The sequence below is a fragment of the Dipodomys spectabilis genome, unplaced genomic scaffold, assembly GCF_019054845.1.
Source record: "Dipodomys spectabilis isolate Male_0828 unplaced genomic scaffold, ASM1905484v1 ptg000170l, whole genome shotgun sequence".
Lineage (NCBI taxonomy): Eukaryota > Metazoa > Chordata > Mammalia > Rodentia > Heteromyidae > Dipodomys > Dipodomys spectabilis.
In genome coordinates, this window is record NW_024870847.1 from 2,262,486 (window position 1) to 2,272,968 (window position 10,483).

Below are 10,483 nucleotides of genomic sequence, written 5' to 3' on the forward strand. Positions count from 1 at the left end.
AGATAGATAGATAGATAGACAGATAGACAGATAGACAGATAGACAGACAGACAGACAGATTGACAGATAGACAGATAGATAGATAGATAGATTTTGGGGAAAATGTAGAGTGTCTAAAGGCTTACTTCTGACCCACCATACTTTCAATCATTTTATCCACTTATTACAATGTCTGGAGTACTAAGACTGAATGATTATGAAACAGAGTTGTTGTTTTATTCCTTATGATTTTGGATTAGAAACATCTACTTACTTGGTATAAAACCTACCCAAATGTGATCTTGAAATCACACTCCACAAACTGGACATATACATCAATTTAGCAACTTACAGGTCTCAAACTTTCATTTGAATCCTGTATCTCACATACACTCAGTTTCCTTTGAGTCAGCTGCATGTACAAACATGCCTAGATTTTCATGCTCACATACATCCCCATACTCACATGACATACTAAAGGTAACATTGTAATAAAAATAATATATATATATATACTGAAAAAGAAAACCTTTGCAAATGTAATTATATTTTATTTTTAAATACAATGCATTATTGAAATACTGATGAAAGAGCAGATGAGAGATGTTTCTTTTTTTAAAATTTTTATTTATTTTTTATTGTGAAAATGCTGTATAGAGGGGTTACACTTAGATGGGCAAGATAATGAATATATTTTTATCAAGCATTGTAGCCTCCTCCTTTGTTTCCCCTTCTCATCCCTTCCCATCTCTCCCCACCCCGCACCCAGTCCTCCCCACCCTGCACCAATGTTGTAAAGTTCGTTTTCAACATGACAACTTGTTGCAACATTGTTGCAACGGGTCCACCTGTATCCTTATAGTAGAGTACCTGTCTAAAGAGCATGTTTCTTATTCCAAACATCATTATTTCCATCCTTCCTTCTCCCACATAAAAAAGCATAAATAACTGCAGAATTAACTACATGTTTCTTAATCACTCATTGAAGAGAGAAAATATAACATATATATATATATATATACATATATATGTATATATATATGTATATATATATATATATATACACACACACACAATGATATACTATTTAGCCACACATAATTATGAAATCATATCATCTTCAAGAAAATAGAATTGGAAACCTTCATATTAAAGCAATTAGCGATACTGTGAAAAACAAATATTAGATTTCTCATATGCATACTCTAGACCCAGAAAATAAAATGAATGACCCACGTGTAAAGATGGAACTGATTAAGTTTGGAAAAAAGTAAGAGATGAGATGAAGAGAAATATTGTGGAGTAAATATGTTCAAATATTTCATAAGTTAGTATGGTGAGATAATAAAATACAAGTATAAAAATAGGATAATAAAATTAATAAAAGGAATAAAATTTAACAAGCTACATTATGTGGACATAAGTGTATAACATAATAAAATACTTTTGTGAAATTAATATTTGCTAATAAAAAGTAAAATTCATTCCAGTTGTTATAGATTCATATGTTATTTTCCATTTTTAGCTTAGATATTTCCCTGATAAAGTAAAAGGAGAAATAGGTTTTGCTCATTTAGAAGGACAATCTTGTCCAATTAGCATTAAAGTATTCTAGATAATTACTGTCAATGTGAAATTGTTCAAATTATTATATTAGAATATTTCCAATTGACTCTTCAAAATATTATCCTATAGGTATATACTTTTTGTTATTTATAGAATATTTTTCTACTCAATTACTATATACCATTTTCTGAATGCGGTTTGGTATATGTAACTAGAGTATATTATACCTGACCAGGAAATCAATTATTCAAACAGTTTTTATCAAAAATTCCTGTAACGAAATAAAGAGATAAATCTAAATAATGTATATTTGAAGACAATACTTGCTTAGTCCTCTTCTCACATTCTTCAGTCCCTTCTTGAGAATAATACACATTGTAAGGGAATGCTTAACATGTTTTAGAGAAATAAGTTGACTTTAGTCGAATGAGTTACTCTATCCTGCATTTTGGTTTACTTTATATACAGAAGAGCTCAATTCTTACCTTATGATTTTCCTTAGAGTCTATATTCTGGTTTAACCTCTGATGGGTGACAGATAAAGGTATAAACATTTTTTAAAAGTGGCTAAATTTAGGCTGAGGAATGTAGGTACAACTTTACTCATGCAATACGCCTCATCAGTCATGAGACCATGATATCAAAATGTTAACCTATGCTTCCCTGAAATCATGCTTATGAGATTTTGTGTATTAAAAACAGTGGTTATTAGCATTTGTTTTGTAAACAACAAGATTTCATGGGTTAGGAACTGAAGTGAGATATTAAACCCAGAACAAATATTAAGGAGGCATCCAAAATTAGTTACCAAGATATAAATCATTTAACACTATGTTTGAAAAATTCAAGACAAAGGATATAATTTTTGAAAAAAGCCAACATATAAAATAAATACAAAATCAGTATGACTGATTTTTCCTTTTATTCCAGTTGCAATACGGATTGCATGATGACTTTTCTAGTTATATGTTTAGTTAGGTCTTGATATTTAGTTGGAGAAGTTATGTTCTTTCATATATTCATTTGTCAGATAAAAGAGGAACTGAATTCCATGCCAGAGTCAACATCAATAATAATGTTACAGTTGTATTCTACTACTTTGCCACAGTTTCAAATCAGCTCGAGTAACTTGGGTCTTCTTTGGATCTAATTAATTAGGTATACAATTTAGTCAGTACTAGATTTTGACCACCATTTATTAAAATATTATTTTCCAGAAACTACTACTCTTCTCTCTTTTCATGAGATTTTTAATTTCATTTATATAATGTGCTAGTTTTCCTTTAGATAATCCACACTCAATCTTCTAAAAACAGTATAATTTGGAGTATTTTTAAATTATGTACACTCATGTACACTGCTCAGATTCTATTATTTGCACATTTTGTTATTGTTAAGTCAGTAGTATTTAGCTCTCATTATGGATATTTTGGAATTACTAATTGCATTTCTGAATTTTTAAGAAAGTTATGATTTTTGGGATTTAATACTGTAGCATTTTTTCTTTTAAATATGTGCAGATCTTACTTTACATACAGTTACATTAGTTTTAAACAATTTGATCCATTCAAGGGATTTTCTATATTAGGTTGATCCAGATGTATTTAATTACAAATTAACACAACCTTATTTCTGACAGTTATAGCTCTACTTAAATTAACGTATGTTTGAAGGTTTTGTAATTTAAAAAATAAACTGGGCACAACATGTTTTTGTTCTGGGGAAGTTCCAATTTGTTGGTTGTTTTTCCAGCTGTGATGACTTCAACATATGTGTGCATTTCATTTCAATTGTTTTGTGCCTATATTTTGTTTTATATAACAGAAAATACAAAAAAAAGAATCAGTGATTTAGAACTTTTCCAAATAGAATTCTAAGAGAGACACTGCAAGTTTTGTGACAACTGGGAAAAGGGACATCTTCTTAGTGCAGGGGTTAGCAGAATAAGAGAGACATTGTTTGATGAGATTTGAATTCTGCCACTTCCTGCCTCAATATTTCCAATGGTATTACTTCAATGTATTTAGTGGAAAGAAAATAATTTTGTCTGTATGAATTCACAATTTTTGGTTTAATTGAGCCACACTACATATTCATATGTGATTTTACCTCTAAAATCTTTTCTCCTTAGTTTAAAACCACAGATGTGAATTTATAATGTAAAATAGCACCTAGAATTTATATGAAATGGTAAAAACTATTTAGAATGTAATGAATATAGTGTGTGAGATAGTATGTAATAATTGATTTTGGGGAAAGTCAATTACAGTGGATTTTTGTGAAATACTGAGTAATAGAATTATATTTGATTCTATAAAAAAATTCAGGGTTATGGGCTGGGAAGTTGGCTCAGTGGTAGAGTGCTTGCCTTGCATGCCTGAGGCCCTGGTTTCGACTCCTCAGCACCACATAAGCAAAAATTAAAAAGCCGGAAGTGGCGAAGGTAGCTCAAGTGGTATGGCACTAGCCTTGAGCTGAAGAGCTGAGGGACAGTGCTCAGTCCCAGAGTTTAGACCCCATGCCCGGACCAAAAACAAACAAACAAAAAATTCACGGTTACATCTAAAAATTACTCAGTTATAAGCTAATTCTGAAAAAAAATAAGATTGTTTACTGGAAAAAGCTAGAAGTTTCAATAAGCTCGTTTTTTAAAAATTCACTTGGATCTGGACTTTGGTGGTTCATGCCTGTAATCCTCGCTACACAGGAGTATGAGATCTGAGCATCCTTGTTGAAAGCCAGCCTGGGCAGAAAAGTCTGTGAGACTCTTATCTCCAATAATCTGCCTTAAAACCAGAAATGGCACTGTGGCTCAAATGGTACAGTGGTAGCCTTGAGCTGAAGAGCTGAGGGACAGTGCCCAGGCCCAGGGATCAAGGCCCACAACCAACAAAAAAAAATTGACACGGAGTTTTACTATATTATTTCATGATTTTTTATTAGTGGTTGTTCAGTGAAAATGTCATTGGTTTTTATATTTCTGATGGCATAAAATGAGCCTACTATGGTCTTAAATTAATCAAAAAAAATCTTATTCTATGACTGCACAAATTTTGTGGGTAATGTTTAAAACCAGTTGCCTTTTTGAAATAAAATATTTATATCACCCCCCCCAAAAAAGAGGAACAAAATAAAATATATGCCAGAAACTTACTCTGTAAATCTTCATGGACTAATAGTTTGTCAGTTTGTTTTAACTTTTAATCAAAAATTAAAGTAATACTGGATAATATGAACCCATTTAAATTTCTTCATCCTTGTCATTTAAGATTCACTTTAAAAAGAAGTTCAACAGGTGAGTGATTTTTCCTTAGTTTTCCAAAGAAATGATTATTTCACCATTATAATGTATAGCACAATATACCCAGAGAGCATTTCTTAAGGAAAAAGAATTTTTCCCATTCTTTGGTTTGCTTCAGTCTGTATTTAAACTGCATACCACAACTTACCCACCCTATTGTCTGGCTTTTCATTTGAAACACGTCAAAAGTTTTCCTTCCCTGCTGTGTCAGCCAGCAAAGTTTTACAAAACAGTGTGCTTTCATTCATTGTGTTTTCCAAAATATATCTCACAAATCCCAACAATGAAACACAATCTGAAACAGCTGTGGACTTTTCCACTTATAGTGGAAAAATCATTTTCCCTACTCCTTAGAAAAAGCTGTTTACAGGCATTAATTGCTCTGTCAGTTCCATGCTTTAGAACAGCTGCATTTAACAATGGCGTACATGTTAATTTGTTTACCACATCTGGTTTGTTTTCATGAGGGACTGTGTTCAAGGAAGATGGTAATAGATGAGTTTTGCAATTATGTAGTTTAATAGGGCTCTGAGTTGTGAATATAGAACATCCATTTCAGTGACTAAATATTTAAATTAAATTCCATAAAGTATATTCCTTCAATTTTCTGGGTAAAGTGTTCTACAATCTAGGTATTTTTAAAGAAATATTATATGTTGTTTCCTTGGTGAAACGTAATTGGAGGACTTAAAATTTTATATACCATGGCCATCTTAAATGAGGTAGATATACTTGGATTGGCATGCAAAACTTTTGGTAAGTAAGGTAAGTGCTCTACCACTGAGCCACCTTCCCTGCCCTTCATGCATGCAAAACTTTTGGGACAGTATTAATGTTTGAATCTTGGATAGGATTTGATTGGGAATTGTGGCACACTTTCATAGTATAAGAAGAAAAACGAAAGGCCATACTAATATTTTTGGGGGGGGTCGGGTTGTGGGGCCTGAACTCTGGGCCTGGGCGTTGTCGCTCAGCTATTCAGCTCAAGGTTAGCGCTCTACCACTTGAGCCACAGCACCACTTCTGGCTTTTTTCTTTTTGTTTATGTAGTGCTGAGGAATCTAACCAAGGGCCTCATGCATGCAAGGCAAGGGCTCCACAACTAAGCCACCTTCCCAGCCCCATTAATACTTTTCTCTGCTACATTGTTGTATTAGATTATTCAAACACACACAACACACATACAAACACACAGATACACACATTTGTAGTATAAAGACCCACCCCGTCTGCAAGAAAATATTTTAATAGGAATTCCATAAAATATTTAGTCTGCTGAGTTCTGATTAGAATTTACAGAAATATTTACCTACTTCTTCCCCTGGACAAGTCATTATCATTTGTGAAGGTGTTGCCAATTGGTTTTAGAATGCCCCAGAAAGATCTATGTGTTAAAGAAAAATGATTTTCTATTTCCTCCCAGACTGTGGAGAATATCTGAATAGTTCTGGAGATTAAGTTCTTCAGCGTGTAAGCTATGAGAACATAGACTCTCAACTACTTTCTTATTTTATCTTTTAATCAGTCTAGCTCAAAAGCTTTTCTCTTTGACATACTCGCCACCTTGCCATTGTCTTGTCACAGGCTCCCAAAGCAATAAAACCAACTGAAAATACACTGAAACCTTCAAACTTGTAAATCTGAATCAACATTTCTGTTCAATAAGTCGACAACATCACTTATTATGGTAGGTTATAAAGCTAATCCAGAAATCTAGTCTTTCTAACAATGTAGAGTATATTAAATTATGCTTCATTATAAAATATCTAACTGCATGTTTTATTTTATATTTTTGTTTCTGTTGATCCAGGGCTTAAACTCAGGGCCTGGATGATGTTTTTTTGTCCTAAGCCAGTGCTCGACATACAATCTGAACTGGAACTCCATTTACCCTGGTGGTTAATTGGAGATAAGAATCTAATGAACTTTCCTATGCAGGCTGGATTTGAACTGTGATCTTCACATCTTAGCCACTTAACTAGCGAAGATTACATCCTTGAGCCACCAGTGCCTACCCATGTTGAATATTTTGTGTAATTCAAATTTTCAGCATTTTATAGATGCTCCTACTACAATATAAGAAAAATCTTAACCTAGTTTTTATTGTATTTGATGTTGGTATAATTTGTGGAGGGGAAGAAAAAACCAAATTGTTTAAAAAGGGATACAGGTGGACCCAGTGCAACAACGAGATGTACAAGATGTTATGTAGAAAAATGAAATTTACAACTTTGGCTCAAGATGGGAGAGAGGGTCAGGAAAGGGAGATGGAAAGGGATGATAAAGGGATAGAAAGGAGGAGGTAACAATGCTTGATAAGAAATGTACTTATTACATTGTCTCTGTAATTGTAACCCCTCTGTATGGTATTTTCAGAAAAAAACTTAAAACATAATAAGGATATTTGTAAAGTATATAATGAAGGAAGAATTTTCATCTTCTACAAAATGTATGCAAAATCTATGCTAAACTATCTATATTTTACTGTACCTTTCCTGCAACCAGTTTGATATAGTTTAATACCTGTCACTCCAAGTTTCTCTATAATCTACTGGAGATTTAATTTTTCATGTATGTATGTATATGTATATGTATATATATATATATATATGTGTGTGTGTATATATGTATATATATATGTGTGTGTATATATATATATATATGTGTATATATATATATATATATATATATATATATATATATATATATATATATAACTGTATATGTTCCAATGTGGATCATCAAACTTGAAACTTTGCTTTTTTTTTGCTGTTCAGCAGTTAACCTGGTCGGCTCAATCTGTGACAATATCTCTGCTCATTCTGATCATTCCTTTATTTACAACACCATCAGCCTTTTAAAATCAGCTTTATTTAAAGAGATGATTAACAATCAGTCCAACCAACATACACCCAGAGGGTTTTAATGAAACAAGCTTAAAGGAAGGAAGACAACATGAAGAGACAACTACAAAATTTCTACAGAGACCTGACATCTTTCACATTTCTGCTTCCTCCTGATACTTAAGCAAGCATTGACTAACACTATAAATAATACTGCAATTATAACTTAAAGATCAGTGATTTTTCCAACCTGAAGCCTTGTTTTCCATGATTTTTGACATAAACTTTTGTGAGACTTGTTTGATTGTGATGTGATTCCATCCAAAACAAAGCCATGTATATCAAGAAAGCCAATGTTTTCAACTCAGAGTACTAAACAAAAGAGGGAGAAAATTAAGATTAGCTATATATGTTAAGCACAAATATAGGCAATGTCAAGATATTTTGAAATTGAATACCTTTACTGGATAAAGTGGCTCAAATCTATAATATTATCTACTTGGAAAACAGAGCTTAGGGAATTCCAGTTCCAGGCAAAATGTTTTATGCTTGTGTTAGGAGGACCTCAGTCCAAGCAGGCCCAGGCATAGTGATACTACCTCAAAATAAGCAATCAAATTATAATCTGCAGTTATGGTAGTAGTAGAGATGCTGGTTCACAAGTATAGGCTTTGAGTTCAATCTCCAGTAGCGCTGGGAATTTAAATGTGGCATGTCTAAGATCAAGACTTCATACTTGTCTTACAAGTTCTAATAAAACCTTTACCTCTTTTGCTATTTTTAAAAAGTATAACCATAACTTCCCTACCCCAAACAAATAATTTCATATTAGAGATTTTCTTCTATTAAGTAATATGTTATGTCCCACTGAAATCAGACTAAAGTTAAAAAAACCCATTGTCTTACAAAGTGACTGCATATGGAAACAGAATCTCAAAGGTAGCATTTAAGTTGAAGTCTACTCCAAGAGAAGCAGAATGTCTTGAATATGCCAAGGAAAGAGGAATCAGAAGCCAACTCTAATCTGGAGTTCTAATTCCACCAACTCAGAGACAATGCATTTACAATGTTAATGCTACCCAAGCTGTGCTAGTTTATTATTGCAATTACTAGCAAACAAGTAGAAGCTATAAGACACAAAAATTCATTGACTCTTCAGATCCAAGACTCATCTCTATAATCCCAATTATTAAGTACGAGACTTGGGGGATAATGGTTTCCAGGCTGGTAGGAAAGTTCATGAGGTTCTATCTCCAATTAACTACAAAAATTTCTGGGCTGGGGCATGGTTCAAATAGTAGACTGACTACAGTTTGCAAAAACAAAAAAACAAAACAAAAAAAAAAACTGAGAGCATAATGTATGTTCAAGCTTCAAACTGGCAGAAAGAAAAAGTCCTTAGAAGAAGACTATGAGACACAGAATTATGAATAGGAAAGCAGAAACAAAAGAAATAGACAAAGATATAGTCAAAGCTTCTCAATGTGAAATATTGCACAAACTGTAATATTTAGGATTTTCCTTCCTATCCAGTAGAAATAAATGGCATTTTTACTTGACGAAACTAAAATATAAAACTGTATGCAATAAATAATCACATTACTTTTATGTTTCCATAATTTAATTGTTTTCCAAATATTCCTCGAATTGTGTAGCTTTTGAAAATCAATAAATGTTGCATTTTCATAAATGATTACATATTCTTCCAAGTGTTGTCTGAAATTGATCTACACTGAAATAATTGCCATTGACATCTTTGTCATAATATTTATACTTTCAACTGACGTTTCACAAAACTCATACCCAAAATATAACTTTTTATTTTGTTCATGCAAACATAGGAACATAAACATATGTCTCAAAATGTTAGTTACTTTTATCTGCTGTCATTAATGAAGTATAACTAATAGAATTAAGTTTATACCCTGAGGAAAATGAGATACTTCTTTCTAACTACAGACTTGCAGGCACCCACACAATCACACACGCACACATATATATTTACCACTCTGACTCAGGTTAGATTCCTGACATTGGGTGTCAGCAGTGATCTAATAATCAAATTTTCCTGCCCAGACGTAAAATACATTCATAATTCCACACAGACAAAAACACCAGATCATTCAAAATAATGAGAATATTTAACAGAACCAACCAGCACTTCAGCCATCTACACCCTGATTTCATTCATTCATGATAATGCATTTTTCATATCATAATTAAAAATATTTCGTCTCTGATTAGCAGAAAAAATATGCTATCATGTAATAGAAATTGTAGGTAAAATTACTTGTAATCTTTAATATATCTTATCAAAACTTCTGTTTCCTTCTTGCAGAGTGTTTCTGACATTTTGCCTTAATGTCTATAATTAAATTACAAAGGACATGCCATATATCTTAATTCATTTTTCCTAAAGGTTATGCTATGGAGTTGAATCTGATTTGTTTGCTTATTCTAAATTAAATATTCTCAAGAACTTGAATTATTGTTTATGTTACTCCTAATCCAAATGAAATATCATATAGAACTGGAAATTCCCCTCGGCAATGATTTGTGAATGTCATTAATGGTTGTGGAGGGATGAAGGATTTGAATTATCTAGAGTGCATTAAAAATGGCACTGTTATTCAAAGGGCTGATCATTTAGTCAGCTTTTAAAGTGTGGACTTCTTATTTCATCTAAGAAGATAACAGTATGCTTTTCATCACATTCTTGCCTGCAAAGCAGTAGAATTATTTCCTTTGTAATGTTCATGTCCAGCTGCGACTTTAGTGAAACCAACAAACAACT